General features: G+C 35.6%; 1 pseudogene; it reads right to left on the bottom strand.

Annotated features, from left to right (window-relative positions):
* Window positions 1–250: 250 nt before the first annotated feature.
* Window positions 251–1,790, bottom strand: LOC120211194 (annotated as a pseudogene).
* Window positions 1,791–18,446: the final 16,656 nt, after the last annotated feature.

Here is an 18,446-nt window from a genome sequence, read left to right as displayed (position 1 = left end):
CAGGTGACGGGGAAGATTCAGACAAATATGTTGTGACATGACAGTGCATGCCTGAAATGTAGCATTATTAGCAAAAGGGAAAAAAAAGATTCTATGAAAACAATCACATGTCACTCACTCAAACAATTTTACAATATAAGGAAGTTCAGCAATCATTGGATCAGAAGAAAAAAATACAGGCCAATTATTATGTACCTGGAATCTGAACCACTGTTTATTGACAAACAAGATGATGTTTTTGAGTTCTTGTTTACGGTTGCAGGAGGACGGCTACCAAACTTATGCCAAGCAACAACAACCGTAATGAAATTGGTATACTATATAAATGATCAATGCTTGATCTATGTTTTTCGGATCCTGGTGCAGCGGCGGTACCTGCGTCGGATTTGTCACATTCTCCGAATGTCTCATTTGCCTACACAGTTTAAACAACGGTTGAATATCGGAACTATTTGAACAGTGGAATGTAGGGTGATGGGGGGTAGAAGAATGCTGTTTCAGACCTTGCAATCAGAAATGTCTGCACATCCGCAAACTAGATGACCGTTCACCATGTCTATGGCTTCTGGAGCACCTCCGCCGTCGCTCCCCTGAAATGTTCATGGGACAATTCATTTTCAGGTTGTTGATGCTTTTTGGTTGTACCACTACCAAATGAAGGTTATGCAACACTCATACCTTGTAAAAATCTACGGCAATGAAGTTTGCCCACCGGTTGCCAGCTGCCGCATAACACGTTTCTGTCATGCTAATTAATGGTGCTGAATTGTGTTTGCAGGCTTTGGTTATGTCGGGTCTATCGGGAAAGTAGTTGACTAAGATCAGTGACCTTGATTTTGCATTCATGGCTGGTGATTCCTCTCGGTTCAAGCATGAACCAGTTTTCATCCCTTGATCTCCATCTGTTATTCCCAAATGCATCAATGTCAACTATGCTCTCTTTAGTTAACTGAATAAAAGGTTATGTAAAAGGACTCACACTGGTTTTCCACCATGTATCTCCATTGATAAGCTATACCTTCAGAGGCCTCTTTAGCTGACTTTGAGGTGAAAACCACCAGGCGCTGATTCTTTCGAACCATATCATGGACCGTTGGCCAATTCCCACCGTTTTTCGGCATTCGAGGTACCGGAAACCAGAACTTCCTTAGGCCAGAAGCATCAAATACTTTACTAAATCCCCTTGGAGAGACAACATAGTCTTCAATGATAATGGTAACAATTTCTGATGGGTTTGCTTGAAGAAATACGTGAACCTCTTTTAAAACATCAATTGCAGCTTGCTGATTAAATTAAAAAAAACTATTCCATTAATTACATGATCAAAATAATGGTTAAATCTCATTTTGAGAAATCCAAGTCCATGATGTGAAATATATTTATTGACTTACAAAAGCTGTAATTGTAGCATCGTCCTCCTAAAGAGTGACACAACCGGATGCCATTCCTGAAATCATACATGTCCAGCATCAAGCCTCTAACACCATGCTGCTATTTAACAGGAAAATTGTTTAGTGTCTGATCCTTGGTGATAACATATGAAGGCCGTTCGGCTTCTAGTGGGGGAAGTCGATAAGAGCGAGTGTAACGACGCTTGATATCAAGAGAAACGGCAAGAAGTTAGGTTAGCCTATCAAAGAGGAAACCAAGCATGTATTTATTAACCATATCATCTTTGCTACATGCAACTGAAAGCTGGCAGAGTCGATTCTATGTTAATCGAACTTACTTGTGATATCGGTACAAGAAAAAACGACCTGAAGAGTTCGAACAACACAAGTTATGAAGCAAATGTGACACCAGTCATATGTCAACCACAGCATTATAGTCACAAACGTACCAAACACAAAAGTACAATATATACCTGGGGAAACATGGTTTTGTATAATTTGATTTTGCTTATGCAAGAAAATGCAGGGAAGCAACATAGTGCACCCATATAAACCAATGTTCAATGCATTCATAGCAGAAACGAACAAACCACACGACAAAAAAACAATAATGCAGTTTCTTCAACATAAAAGAAACACATATGTTAAGTTAATTCAGCCAACATTATACATGTAGTTAAAAGAAGCATACATTAAGCTGGCTGGTGATGGAGTCTTGCTGGTTCGTAGAAGCCAAAAGCAAAGTACCAGTTGCCGATTTCACTCCTAGCCTCACGAACGAGTTGTGCGTAGTCAACCATGAGTATCGATTAAACGGAAGTCCCTTAACCTGTGTTAAAGCACCGGAGTTCATATTGATACCATTTTTTACAGACATGTACAGAAAATCGATGAAACTGTACCGACATTAGTAATGGGGCTTAGAGGTTCGATTCTGGTGCATCGGGGCCGTAAGTTTCCACTTGTTATACAAGTTTCACAGTTCAACCCCGTGTCACAATTCCCATCTGCCAATCATGTCTGTCCCTCCTCTTTCAAGCGCATACATTATATTACAAACAACATAGAAACTGTCATTCTCAAGGGGGCAATGGACATGTGTCGTAACCGGTTTTTGTCCGGGCACGAATTTTTATTTGGCGAGAAAAATAATATGGATAAAAAAATGATTTTGATTTAAAAAATGTTTTGGGAGTCGCCATCTACCTTTTTGGGTTAGGTAAGTCGAATACCTAAAAATTATCTTTTGAGAGAGTTTTTAAGAAAACATCAGTTAAAAGATAAACTGATCTGCGTTTAACCAAAAATTCATTCGTTTTAGAAATAAAAAGGGATTCGTGGTCGATTACGTTTAGGGAAGGATTAACACCCCTATAACGCCCAAAATTGGTACTCATTAATTATAAATTGTCTCTATTATTGAAAATTTAAAAATTTAAAAATATATTTAATTTATAATCCTGTTATTTCAAATTTATTAATATAATTTTAAAAAAATATATTAATATATATATCTTTATTTTTATAATAAGATATTTATTTACTTAGAAATATCAGAAAAGACTTCTAGGTGCTTTAAACAACTCATTTCTTAATATTTAAAAATAAATAAATATTAATAAAATATTTCTATAAAAATAATTAAAATAAGTTAATATATAATTTATAAAAATATGATATTTATTTACTTAAGAATATCAGAAAAGGACTTATAGGTTCTTTAAGACAGTCCATTTCTTTATATTTAAAAAACAATAAATATTATATATATATATATATATATATATATATATATATATATGTTAATATGACTAAAATGAAATAAAAATAAAATAATAATTAAATATTATATCTAAAATATTAAAGTAGATATTTTGAAATATTGCTTAATATAATATAAAAAATATTATCGGTGTATACAAAACATGCAACATCACAAATTTCTTTTATCACATGCGGTAAAGGTGCATGCATTATCAGTTTGTTTAATATCATATATAATATGTTAACTACCTAACTTTGAAATTGTAATGGGGAGATGACCTAACTTGTATTGTTTAACAATTCAATTTTATCATAAGATATATTCAAAGGGATGGGACCCATTTTTTTCTTTTTGCTTAATTATTATTTATAAAATATAACTAGTGGCATTAATCATACTTTAATTAATTAATTAAAATTATGAAGCTTACTGACATAATAATAATATTGGACCTACATATATTTGCTTTTGAAATTCTATGATTTTGAGATATTTTTTAATCTAATAATAGTAATAAAATATTAGTTAGTGATTAAAAATTATAAGATCATAAAATATTTAAATTAATAATCTTAATTTTAAATTATTAAATATAAGTATTATTAATATAATTTAACCATAATAAATTAATCGGGATTAAAGCATAAATTAATAAAATTACATGGCTAAATTTGTTATTTTACCTTATTATTAATTTAGTGACTAAAATGAACTTATATTAAATTCGGATATTAAATTAAAATAAATTAAAACATGCTATTTAGATTAAAATATTAATTATTAAAATTATGAGGACTAAATCTGTTATTTTACCTAAAATATATATAATCATGTTAATGACTAAATTATAATGTAAATAAAATTTGAATACCGAATCAGAAGGATCACAAGTTTAATTCAGTGACTAATATAAAATTTTACAACATGGGATGGCAACGAGTATAATTTACCCATTTAATATTACGCATATACCCCTCCCCAAAACAGCTTCGTTTGGGAAGGGGTATTTTAAACCCTAAAATGGCCGACCCTTAGTCATTTCTCTCATTCTCTTCTTTCCCTATTCTCTCTCTAACTGAGAGAGTTTAAAAACTCTCTCGCCTCTCTCTAAATTCCTCCAGTCGGAGGAAGTTCGACAAGCGCCGGCCACCGTTCTCCGGCACCGATCACCGCCGCAGGGCACCGTCTTCGGTGGTCAAAAAATCTCAAAATACCCTACAACAAAGCTCTAAACACCCCAAAGCCAAAACTAGTATTAGTTTCCCTTAAAAATCTCATAATCGGAGTAGATCTAAGAAAATACCTTCGGTATTTTTGTTCTCCAGCGACGTTTGGTGCTTCCGGCGATGATCGAGGCTTCAAGGGTAAGTTCTCTTTCTTCTTTTTTTCTTTTCTTTGGTTTTATTGCTTGCTGGTGTTGCTGTTGGTTGCTCTTTTCTTTTTTTTTCTCTCTTTTATCATCGCAGGTTCAAAGGCTTTTATAAGCCCCATGATGGTGGATCTATGGTGAGTCACCAGATCTATGATGGTGACTCACCATAGATCGCGATGTGTGCGGCTGTCTTCATATCTTCTGGAGTCTTCAGTGCGGCGATGGTCATCGTGGCAGCAACTAGATGGGGAACATAACAGCGGAGTGGTTGAAAGTGAAACAGAGGAGCAGTTAGAGGAACATGGCGGCTAAAATCTCCCTAGGGTTGGTGAACCCTAAGGTTACTGCTGGTGAAATCTGGACCGTTGGATCTAAGTTAGATCCAGCGGCTGAGAAACAAGGCGGCGGCTGGCTGAGATATAAACTCTAATCGGGTTTAAGGTTTCTTGTTAGGTTTGAGCCAGTATATTTGGGCCTGAAATGTAATAATAATATTTTTTTAATAATAATAATAATAAATATAATAATAATAAAAGTATAAATAATATAATAATAATAATAATAACAAATGGATAAAAAAAATTAATATCTTCAGCTGTCTCTCTTTGCTCATTCTTGTGTTAATAAGAATAGGGCAAAGACGAAAATATAATAATTTTTTTATCCATTTGATTTCACTTGATTATGATGGCAATGTTGAATAAATTCTTCTTTGGGATTAGTTCTTCTCATTATGAACTCTTCCATTTTTCCACTGGGGATGACAATCTATCTTCTTCTGTGATAAGATCTAAGCAACATGTTGAACAAGCTCTTCTCATTATGAACTTGTTCTCCTTCATATGAGTTCTTCTTATTATGAATTCTTCTGGAAATATTGATCTTCAAAAGAGGGGTTGTTAATTTGGCTTCATATGTGATGAATTAAGGCAAGGTTGAATAAATTCTTCTCATTATGAACTTCTTCTCCTTCTTCAGATAAGTTCTTCTCATTATGAACATTTCTGGAAATGTTGATACTAATCTATCTCTTTATGTGATAGAGTCATACAAAAGGTTGAACAAGTTCTTCTTATTATGAACTTCTTCTTCCTTTTCAGATAAGTTCTTCTCATTATGAACTTTCTCTGGAAAAGTTGATGCTGATCTATCTCCTTCTGTGATAGAGTCATGCAAAAGGTTGAACAAATTCTTCTCATTATGAACTTCTTCTTCCTTCTTCAGATAAGTTCTTCTCATTATGAACTCTACCTGGCAATGCTGATCCATCGAGTGATGAATTCAACAAAAGGTTAAACAAGTTCTTCTCATTATGAACTTCTTCTTCCTTCTTCAGATGAGTTCTTCTTATTATGAACTTTACCTGAAATGTTGATCCATCGAGTGATGGATTCAAATCTTTGCTAATCTTGGAAATTCTTGTCAAATATTCAAAATGGATAAAATGAATGAAAATGCCCCTATTTTGCAAATGTCTAAATATGATGCATGAATGTTAAGTTCATCTTTATTTGATTTCAAAGTGATTAATTCAGTCTTTCTTCACTTGTGTAGACATCCACTAAATTTTCTTCTTTAAAAAGAGAATCTATCATCTTTGAAGAGAGAATCTATCATCTTTGAAGAGAGATGTAGATATGCCAAACTTAGTAGATAAAGCAAGAGAACAATATGTTCTATTGGACTCTTGAAACACATTATAAGGAGAATTCAATCTAATTCCTTTCATGTCTTCACATCTAATCAGATCTCAAACAAAGCCATTCAGACCATATCATATTGAGATACTTAACAACAATCTGCTATTCAATCTTAGTTGGCTCCACTAGTTTCTTGTTGTTAAAATTTCAACTTCTCTTTTGTGGAAAAAATCTTCATCATATCTCACTTCAAAGCTGGGTGTTGAAGAAGGCAAACTTCATTTTGAATCAATAAATGGAAACACCATATGATCGCAACATTGATTCAGCACCATAATTACTGGTTTGTAAAACATTTGACAACACATTCATCATTTCCTGTGATTTCTGCACAGATGCCTCATTAGTAAATCTCTTTCATAGTGTTTGGAGTTTTGGTATGGCTTTACAAGGACACCTAAGAACAAAACTCAATGGGAATACTAATGAGATGCTTTGGCGTGCCAGCATCAAATCACTAGAATAATGCAACTGTATGATGAACAAAGCAATTATGTATAGTCAGCTCAACTATCACTACTTCACCATTTTCATTCTTCATACTTTTTTGTTCGATTGGAAATATTTGCTCAAATTACCCTATCCCTTGCTCAGAATTTCTTTTCTGCTTTTCTGTTTACTTGCTTCCAAATGACTTTATGATGACAATAACTTGTTCGTTTTTTAACAATGATTGCAAATGTTGATAAGACTTACTTTGGATTCCATGCACTTAAAAGTATTAACATAAAGTGATATTCAGAAATCTTTTGCTTATTTCAAAATTATGTTAATGCATTTGCAAGATGTTTATATAAAATAATAAATTGAATTTCAAAAATAAATTGAATTTTGAAAAGATAAACTTGTAATCTATTAATAAATATATAGAAATGTATTCAAAGTCATGGCAAACATAGGAATGATAAAAAATTCAAATGACTCAACAAACTATTAGCATAAGTATTTCTAAACTAATCAACTTGATATAATTTAGAGCACTGAGGTAAGCTTTTGTCTGGAAGATCTCAAACGTTGCCATAATGCTTGTAGATGTAAAGTTTCTCCCAAAATATCAAACTCTTAAGAGGGTTTAATTGCCAGATGCCTAATATTAACATGCATTTGAATCTCCTTTTCAGGTTTTCAACTCAAATCCTTCCTTTGGTTGCAAGATGCTCTTTTCGGGTTTTCATCTTGACCCTCCTTTTATATTTTTCCTTTTTTTTCCTGTTTTTCTTTCTTTTTTATTTTCTTTATTTTTTTCTTCTTCAAGCATAATATTTCTTGACAGAATCTGAGTTTATTGGGTTTCTCAGAACTCTTCCATCCATTTCTGCCAAGATCAACGCTCCTCCAGAAAAGGCCTTTTTTACAACGTATGACCATTCCCAGTTAGGCATCCATTTCCCACGGAAATCTTTATGTATAGGCAAGATCTTTTTCAGCACTAGATCACCTTCTTGGAATTCTCTTGGATGTACTTTCTTGTCATGAGACTTCATCATTTGTTTCTGATACATCTGTCCATGGCAAATAGCTTTCAATCTCTTCTCATCAATAAGGTTCAATTGATCAAATCAAGCTTGGATCCATTCAGACTCATCCAATTTTACCTCTCTCAAGATTCGAAGTGATGGGATCTCAACTTCAATCGGTAAAACTGCTTTCATCCCATACTAAGGAAAAAGGCGTTGCCCCAGTAGATGTTCGCACAATAGTTCGATATGCATATAAAGCAAAGGATAACTTCTCGTGCCAATCTTTGTAAGTTTTAGTAGTCTTTGTAATGATTCTCTTGATGTTCTTATTTGCTGCTTCAACTGCCCCATTCATCTTTGGGCGATATGTCACTGAGTTTGCATGCTTGATCTTAAACTGTGCAAAAAGTTCAGTCATCATTTTGTTGTTCAAGTTCAGAGCATTATCTGTAATAATTCTCTCTGGTAGCCCATATCAGCTGATTATTTCTTTCTTTATAAATTTGCAAACTATAGACCTCTTGAAATTGGCATATGAAGTAGCTTCAACCCACTTAGTAAAATAGTCGATTCCCACTAGAATGAAACAATGTCCATTTGATGCTTTTTGTGTGATTGCCCCAATGACGTCTATTCCCCACATAGAAAATGGCCAAGGTGCAGTCATTACATGTAAGGGCGATGGAGGTGCATGAATCTTATCTGTATATACCTGGCATTTATGACATCTCCTTTTATAATCAATGCAGTCTGTATGCATAGTAGCCCAATAATACCCATATCTCATTATTTTTCTAGCCATGGAAAGACCATTTGCATGTTTTCCACATATCTCACTATGTACTTCCTCAATGATACTTCTGGCTTCACTATTATTTACACATCTCAATAGAATTTGATCATTGCTTCTTCTGTACAAAGTCTCACCATCAAGAAAGTATCCAGCAACCATTCTTCTCAATGTTCTTTTATCAATCTCAGATGCATTTTATGGATAACTTTGATACTTGATATATTGCAAGATATCATAATACCATGGTTTCCCATCTGCCTCTTCTTCCACACTGTAGCAATGTGCAGGAATTTCATATACTTGCATTTTGATCGGGATCATATCAATTTTTTTATTTGCCTGAAACATAGCAGCTAATGTAGCTAAAACATCTGCCATTTGATTTTCCTCTCGATGGAGATAATTAAAGGTGACTCTTTCAAATTCTTTAACTAATTCGAGAGTAAAATTTCGGTATTCCAGCAATTTGGGATCTTTCGTTTCCCATTCTCCTCGTAGTTGATACACCACTAACGATGAATCTCCATATATCTTGAGAAATTTAATTTTCCTTTTTATGGCTGCCTTTAATCACATGACACAAGCTTCATATTCCACCATGTTATTGGTACAAAAGAACTCCAATCTGCTTGTAAAAGGATAATAGATATTTTCTGGAGAAATTAACACTGCCCCAATTCCTTGTCCCAAGGCATTGGATGCTCCATCAAAATAAAGCTTCCAAGATTCATCATTTGTTATTACTTCTTCATTCATGGATATGCACAACATATCCTCATCTGGAAAATTAAAACTCAGAGACTGATAATCATCTGATACACGACTGGCCAGAAAATCAGCTATGACACTTCCTTTTATAGCTTTTTGGTTGACATATACAATATCAAACTCGGATAATAACATCTGCCATCTAGCCATTTTGCCTATCAAAGCTGGTGACTCCATTAAGAATTTTAGAGGATCAAGTCTAGATATCAGCCAAGTGGTATGATATAACATGTATTGTCTGAGTCTTCGAGTAGCCCACACCAAGACACAACATAATTTTTGTATTGGTGGGTATCGAATTTCACAATCAGTAAATGATATGATAGCCAATAGCAAAGACCCGGAGAAGTACCCAAGTCGCCCCATCACACGAGCAAGGGCTAAGGAATTTCAAGCAGCTATGGAGAGTATGTTTACATCACGTTTGGAACGTGATGAAAAAGGAATAATAAGGGAGGAATACTTTACTTTGCTTATGCATGAATTTGCATGAGAATTTAAAGTTTGCATAACATTCATTGCATTTAATAAGTGTGTTGTTCATTCAAGCATGCATTGCATTTAAATCATCTAGTTCATTCATCAAATTAGTTCTTTTATTATATTAACTCTTAATTGTTTCATGGATGTTTTCAATTAAATATTGAATAAAGTTCACCTTTGTGTCTAGGTGCATGAGAGAAGTTAAATGGTTTCATCATATGCAAGAATGTCAGTCAGAATGTCTTCCAATTCTGGATGCGATACAGATGTGTTTGGTTCTAGAAATCAATTGGAAATTATTCCTATATCTCTTAGCTTTCCAACGCCTTTTGAATCACCTTAATCCGATATCGGGAGCTTGAGATATGATCGATTTATTGAAGACAGTGCAGGCTGGAATTTTGTTACGGGAATTTTATGCATGGATGATTTGGATGAGTTTGAGCCAAGGGAGAGTCTTTTCAACTTCAGCCAAGTGACAAGCCATTGAAGGACTCTTAATTCACCTATTAAAGGCATTCAAAGCTGATTGTTATCATCTAATTTCAAGGGCTGTTCATATTCTTCAAGGGAGCATGCAATGAAGGGTGATTTAATTCACTTATCAAGACAATTTTCAGCATGGAATAGAAAGAGTCTTCCACCCCTTGGACGAAATTAAGGCCAAATTCAGCTTCAAATTGTCTAGATTCATCCCCAAAATGATCTAGAATATTCATCCAACTTTGAAGATAAGAAGACAAAGCATTCAAGTGCATTTTATTACTAAATTGATGAGAATGTTTTCATCTTTTGAAATCTTTTCATATGCTTCTTAGAAATACTATAAATAGACACCTTTGGGATCATTTGTAGGGACATATTTGAATATATAAAACATCTTTGAGAGGTTTCTTTCATTCTTGTTCTCTTGTAGAACTTTATCGGCTTCAAGATAGTCTTGTAGTCTTCATCCATTTCCTTTTGTTATAGCTTTAGTTCCTAGCTCATATACTAGCTCATATATAGCTAGTGGGTCACGTTCCCATACCCTACCATTTCGATTCCAATTTTTTTTATATTGTTGGTTCTTAGCTCCAAATAGCTAACGGGTCACAATCCGCTTTATCCTTACACACTTTGCCACAACAACACCATTTGCCACGACAACGCCATTCATACTTCACCATCTATTTTCATTATCATCAAACCACAACAACCATCACTCTTCCATCACCTTCAAACAACTTCCTCATTCTTTTCATTCCATCATTTCAATTATTATTTCATATCATTTCCTTCTTATAATTATATTTATGTAATTTCAGAGTTCAAGCTATCATTATGGGGTTTTTTTACTAGAATCACGATCGGACATTCACATATATGACTCGAAACATATAATCGAGATCATATCATTTGGTATCAGAGCTAGTCGATTCAGTAAGCGTATCATTTTTCTCTCTTCCGGGTCAGTACAAAATCAAAAAAAAAAAAGTCAAAAAGGAAAAAATTTTTTAAAGAGGGAGGGAGTAATTCTTTTCATCTTTAAAGAAAAAAAATATATTTACTTCATCTTTATATTCAATTGCTCAATTTTTGTTACCTTTGCTTACCATCTCTTTTCCTTGTAGCCAATTTCTTTTCACTATCGTTACTACCAAACCATAATTGTTTTAGCCGAAGTCCACTAGACCTTGTAAGCCTTGAGAAAGTTCCCAAAAGGACTTGTAATCAAAGCACGAGTGGTAAAAGGCAAGAGTGATCATTAAGGGTAAAAGCCATCCCGAGTGAAACACGAGTGGGAGTGACTTTTCTTGGAGTGTTTGGTGAGGTTTTGTTTTTGTTGTGTGAGGTTATTATTTTATTACTAATTATGTCTCATCATTCGGGAGACAATTCTCAAGTTACAGGTACCGTTGAACCAAACCTACAAATGCAAGCCATGGTGCGTGAATTGACTAGGATTTTGAGGAAAGAGTTGGAACCTCTCCATGAACGTATTGACCGTATTGAAGAAGAGCGTACTCAAGGATTTCGAGAGCAAGAAGATGTCAATCAAGGAGGAAATGAAGAAGTGGAAAGACCAGAAGAAGATCGTGCATCACAACAAAGAATGGGAAATCGAGGTATAAGGCCCCAAAGGTTTCGTCTATTAATGGATGATAATCTTGTTAATATCAAGATTTCCATTCCACCATTCCAAGGCAAGACGGATCCCGAGGCTTACTTAGCATGGGAAAAGAAGGTAGAGCACATCTTCGGGTGCCATGACTATTCCGAACTCAAGAAGGTAAAACTCGCTGCCCTTGAGTTTATGGATTATGCACTAATATGGTGGGATCAATTGACATCAAGTAGGAGACGCAATGGAGAACATCCTATCACTACATGGGATAAAATGAAAGCAGTGATGCGAAGGCGATTCATTCCAACCCACTACCATCGGGAGTTATTCAACCGTCTTCAAAACCTTTCACAAGGTAACCTAAGTGTTGAAGATTATCACAAAGAGATGGAGGTGGCCATGATTCGAGCCAACATCGATGAGGATCGAGAAGCCACAATGGCAAGATTCCTAGCTGGACTTAATCCGAACATTGTGAACGTGGTTGAGTTGCAACATTATGTGGAGATGGAAGACATGGTGCATATGGCCATAAAGGTGGAAAAACAACTCAAAAGGAAGGGTGCCACACGATCTTATGGGAGTGTAACTTCAAAATGGGGGCAAAGTTCTTACAAGAAGACTCCTCCATTGCCATCTCACGAAAGAGGAAGACCGCCCAAAGGAAGTAAGCCCATTGTCGAAACCAGCAAGGGTAAGACTGCCGCTACTCCAAATCGTTCTCGTGGCATACAATGTTTTAAGTGTTTGGGGCGTGGACACATTGCAAGCCAATGTCCAAATCGCAACACTATGCTTCTTCGAGATGATGGAGAAGTTGAATCGGAACAAGAAGAGGATGAGAATGAAGATGCTACCATTGATATGGAAGAATTAGAGCATGCCGTGGAAGGAGAGGTCCTTGTTGTCAAAAGAAGTCTAAACGTGCAATCCAATGGAGGAGATGAACAACGTGAAAATATCTTCCATACTCGCTGCCACGTTGGAGGAAATGTATGCTTTGTTATTATTGATGGAGGTAGTTGCACTAATGTTGCTAGTACCTTAATGGTAGATACACTTGGCTTGGCAACAAAAAAGCATCCACAACCTTATAAACTGCAATGGCTCAACGATGGAGGAGAACTCAAGGTGACCAAGCAAGTTCGAATTGCTTTCTCCATAGGGAAGTACAAAGACAAGGTGTTATGTGATGTTGTACCAATGCACGCAAGCCATTTACTACTTGGAAGGCCTTGGTAATTTGATAGGCGAGTGATCCATGAAAGTTATACCAACCGGTATACACACCCATGAGGCAAGGAAGATCACTTTAGCTCCACTTTCACCAAAGCAAATACATGAAGACCAAATTCAATTGAGAGGAAAATTTGAAAACGCCAAAGAGAGAGAGCCCATAATGGAGGTAAAAGCAAAAGAGTGTGATCAAAATGAGGGAAGGAAAATTATCATTCTTTCTAAAGAGAGAGAGTTGAAAAAGTGTTTAATGACGGCAAAGGAAGCACTTGTGCTCATGTACAAGGAAATTGTTTTTAACAGTAACTACCTTGATCAAAATTTACCTGCTTTTGTTGTGTCTTTATTGCAGGAGTTTGATGACCTATTTCCGAAAGAAATACCAAGTGGGTTGCCACCTATTCGTGGCATAGAACATCAAATAGACTTTGTTCCTGGTGTCGTCATTCCAAACCGACCAGCATACCGAAACAACCCCGAAAAAACTAAGGAATTGCAAAGGCAAGTATCTGAGTTGATGGAAAAAGGCTACATGAGGGAAAGCCTTAGCCCATGTGCCGTGCCGGTTCTACTTGTGCCAAAGAATGATGGAACTTGGCGCATGTGTGTAGATTGTCGAGCGGTAAACAAAATTACGGTAAAGTATCGTCACCCTATTCCTCGCTTAGATGACATGTTAGATGAGCTTAGCGGTTCTAACCTATTTTCCAAGATTGATATTAAGAGTGGTTACCACCAAATACGAATGTAGGAAGGTGATGAGTGGAAAACAACATTCAAAACGAAGCAAGGTCTTTATGAGTGGTTGGTTATGCCTTTTGGCTTAACTAATGCACCAAGCACATTTATGAGGTTAATGAATCATGTTCTTAGGCCATTCTTGGGTAAGTTTTGTGTGGTTTATTTTGATGGCATTCTAATATATAGTAAAACCATGGAAGAACATGTTCAACATTTGAGGTCAGTTTTACTTGTTTTGAGGAAGGAAAAATTGTTTGCTAATTTACAAATATGTACGTTTTGTACTGACAGGGTTGTTTTCCTAGGTTTCGTTGTGAGTTCTGAAGGTTTGGAGGTAGACAAAGAGAAGGTTAAAGCCATTGAAGAGTGGCCACGACCAACAAGCATTTCTCAAGTTAGGAGCTTCCATGGACTTGCAAGTTTTTATCAAAGATTCGTCCCAAACTTCAGCACCATAGCTGCCCCACTAACAAGTGTTATTAAGAAGAATTATAAATTATTTTGGGGGGAAGATCAAGAGAAGTCCTTTAATAGAATTAAAAATTGTTTAATACATGCCCCTTTACTTGCTCTACCTGATTTTAATTTAACTTTTGAAATTGAATGTGATGCATCAGGTGTAGGAATTGGAGCAGTCTTGTCTCAAGGTGGACGTCCTATAGCCTATTTTAGTGAGAAATTAAGTGGAGCTACGGTTAACTATCCTACCTACGAAAAAGAGATGTATGCTCTTGTGAGGGCAATGAAAACATGGCAACATTACCTTTGGCCTAAGGAGTTCATCATTCACATCGATCATGAGGCGTTGAAACATATTCGGGGGCAGCATAAACTCAACAAAAGGCATGCCAAATGGGTAGAGTTTCTTGAAACTTTTCCATATGTTATCAAGTACAAGAAAGGTAAGGAGAATATAGTTGCCGATGCATTGTCATGAAGGTATGTTCTTTTAAACACTTTGGAATCTAAGTTGTTGGGTTTTACTTTTATTAAAGACTTATATGTTTCTGACTCTGATTTTGGGGAAATTTATAAAGCTTGTGAGAAAGGGAAGATTGATAAATACTTTAAGCATGATGGTTTTCTATTCAAGGAAGAGAGATTATGCGTCTCTCAAGGTTCCATGCGAGAATTGCTCACTAAGGAAGCCTATGGAGGAGGATTAATGGGACATTTTGGGATAGCAAAGACTTTGGCTATACTTCAAGAACATCTATATTGGCTCAAAATGAAACGAGATATGGAAAGGTTATGTGAGCGTTGCATTACTTGCAAGAAGGCCAAATCTAAAGTCATGCCACATGGACTTTACACACCACTACCCATAACGGAAGCACCATGGATGGATATTTCAATGGATTTTGTGCTAGGGCTTCCTCGCACAAAGAACAACAAAGACTCCATCTTTGTAGTTGTTGATAGATTTTCCAAAATGGCTCATTTCATTCCCTGTGACAAAACTAATGATGCCTCACATATTGCTACTTTGTTTTTCAGGGAAATTTTAAGGCTACATGGTATACCAAGAACTATTGTGTCTGATCAGGATGTGAAGTTCTTAAGCCACTTTTGGAGAGCCCTATGGAGTAAGATTGGTACTAAGTTACTATTCTCTACCACTTGCCACCCTCAAACAGATGGTCAAATGAAGTGGTGAATCGAGTACTTTCCATGTTACTTCGATCTATCATTCGGAAGAATTTGAGAACATGGGAGGAGAGTTTACCACATGAGGAGTTTGCATACAACCGTTCAATCCATACTACTATGTGGCGTACGCCTTTCGAAGTGGTGTATGGGTTTAATCCATTAACACCGATAGACTTGTTACCATTACCTGCTGATCAAATTGTGAATAAAGATGGACTTAACAAAGCTGAGTTTGTTAAGAAGCTTCATCAACAAGTAAGGGAGAACATTGAAAAACGAACTAAGAAATATGAGTAGCAAGCAAATAAGGGTCGTAAGTGAATTACTTTTGAGCCAGGGGATTGGGTGTGGCTGCACATGAGGAAAGAAAGGTTTCCGGCACAACGAAAGTCCAAATTACTGCCTCGGGGAGATGGACCATTCCAAATAGTCAAGAAGATCAATGACAACGCCTATCAATTAGATCTTCCAGGTGAGTTTAATGTCAGTGCAACCTTCAATGTTGCTGACTTGTCTCCTTATGATATAGGTGATGATTTGGGGACAAATCGCTTTAAAGAGGGAGGGACTGATATGATAGCCAATAGCAAAGACCCGGAGAAGTACCCAAGTCGCCCCATCACACGAGCAAGGGCTAAGGAATTTCAAGCAGCTATGGAGAGTATGTTTACATCACGTTTGGAACGTGATGAAAAAGGAATAATAAGGGAGGAATACTATACTTAGCATGAATTTGCATGAGAATTTAAAGTTTGCATAACATTCATTGCATTTAATAAGTGTGTTGTTCATTCAAGCATGCATTGCATTTAAATCATCTAGTTCATTCATCAAATTAGTTCTTTTATTATATTAACTCTTAATTGTTTCATGGATGTTTTCAATTAAATATTGAATAAAGTTCACCTTTGTGTCTAGGTGCATGAGAGAAGTTAAATGGTTTCATCATATGCAAGAATGTCAGTCAGAATGTCTTCCAATTCTGGATCTATACAGATGTGTTTGGTTCTAGAAATCAATTGGAAATTATTCTTCTATCTCTTAGCTTTCCAACTCCTTTTAAATCACCTTAATCCGATATCGGGAGCTTGAGATATGATCGATTTATTGAAGACAGTGCATGCTGGAATTTTGTTACGGGAATTTTATGCATGGATGATTTGGATGAGTTTGAGCCAAGGGAGAGTCTTTTCAACTTCAGCCAAGTGACAAGCCATTGAAGGACTCTTAATATACCTATTAAAGGCATTCAAAGCTGATTGTTATCATCTAAGTTCAAGGGCTGTTCATATTCTTCAAGGGAGCATGCATTGAAGGGTGATTTAATTCACTTATCAAGACAATTTTCAGCATGGAATAGAAAGAGTCTTCCACCCCTTGGACGAAATTAAGGCCAAATTCAGCTTCAAATTGTCTAGATTCATCCCCAAAATGATCTAGAATATTCATCCAACTTTGAAGATAAGAAGACAAAGCATTCAAGTGCATTTTATTGCTAAATTTATGAGAATGTTTTCATCTTTTGAGTCTTTTCATATGCTTCTTAGAAATACTATAAATAGACACCTTTGGGATCATTTGTAGGGACATATTTGAATATATAAAACATCTTTGAGAGGTTGCTTTCATTCTTGTTCTCTTGTAGAACTTTATCGGCTTCAAGATAGTCTTGTAGTCTTCATCCATTTCCTTTTGTTATAGCGTTGGTTCCTAGCTCATATATAGCTAGTGGGTCACGTTCCATACCCTACCATTTCGATTCCAATTTTTTTTATATTGTTGGTTCTTAGCTCCAAATAGCTAACGGGTCACAATCCGCTTTATCCTTACACACTTTGCCACAACAACACCATTTGCCACGACAACACCATTCATACTTCACCATCTATTTTCATTATCATCAAACCACAACAACCATCACTCTTCCATCACCTTCAAACAACTTCCTCATTCTTTTCATTCCATCATTTCAATTATTATTTCATATCATTTCCTTCTTATGTTTATATTTATGTAATTTCAGAGTTCAAGCTATCATTACGGGGTTTTTTACTAGAATCACGATCACATTCACATATATGACTCGAAACATATAATCAAGATCATATCAGTAAACTTCTTACTCATTAATAAATGGTTTTTTTCTTTTCTTCCAGACTCATCATGCTGTCCCAGTACACATCCCATCGAATTTTCAAAGATTGTCAAGTAGAGAATTAACGGTCTATCAGGCACTGGTGATACTAAAATAGGGGCATTGGATAAATATTTCTTAATAATATCCAAAGTTTCTTGACATTCATCATTCCAGACTTCAGGATTGTTCTTTCGAAGTAACTTGAACACTGGATCACATTTGTCAGTTAATTGAGAAATGAATCAAGATATATATTTAATCTCCCCAAAAAGCCTCGAACTTCTTTTTTTGTATTGGGTGGTGGAAGATCTTTAATTGCTTTTACTTTATCTGGATCAATCTCGATTCCTTTTTGGCTGACTACAAATCCCAAAAGCTTCCATGATGTTACCCCAAAAGTGCATTTAGCGGGGTTGAGCTTTAATTGATACTTTCTCAATCTTTGGAAAAGCTTTCTTAGATTTTAAATATGTTCTTCTTCAGTTCGGGACTTGGCAATCATGTCATCCACATATACTTCAATCTCTTTATGCATCATGTCATGAAACAGAGTTACCATTGCTCTCTAATACGTTGCCCCTGTATTTTTCAATCTAAATGTCATTACTTTATAACAAAATGTGCCCCACATGGTTACAAATGTTGTTTTTTCCATGTCCTCAGGATTCATTTTTATCTGATTATAACCTGAAAAGCCATCCATGAAGGAAAACCATGCATGTCTTGCAGTATTATCCACCAATGTGTGTATGTGAGGTAATGGAAAGCTATCTTTTGGACTAGCTTTATTAAGATCTCTGTAATCCACACACATTTGAACTTTCCCATTCTTCTTTGGTACTG

This window comes from Hibiscus syriacus, unplaced genomic scaffold, assembly GCF_006381635.1.
Source record: "Hibiscus syriacus cultivar Baekdansim isolate YM2019G1 unplaced genomic scaffold, ASM638163v2 tig00109971_pilon, whole genome shotgun sequence".
Lineage (NCBI taxonomy): Eukaryota > Viridiplantae > Streptophyta > Magnoliopsida > Malvales > Malvaceae > Hibiscus > Hibiscus syriacus.
Note: the sequence above shows the minus strand (reverse complement) of the source record. Positions and strands in the feature narration are given on the sequence as shown.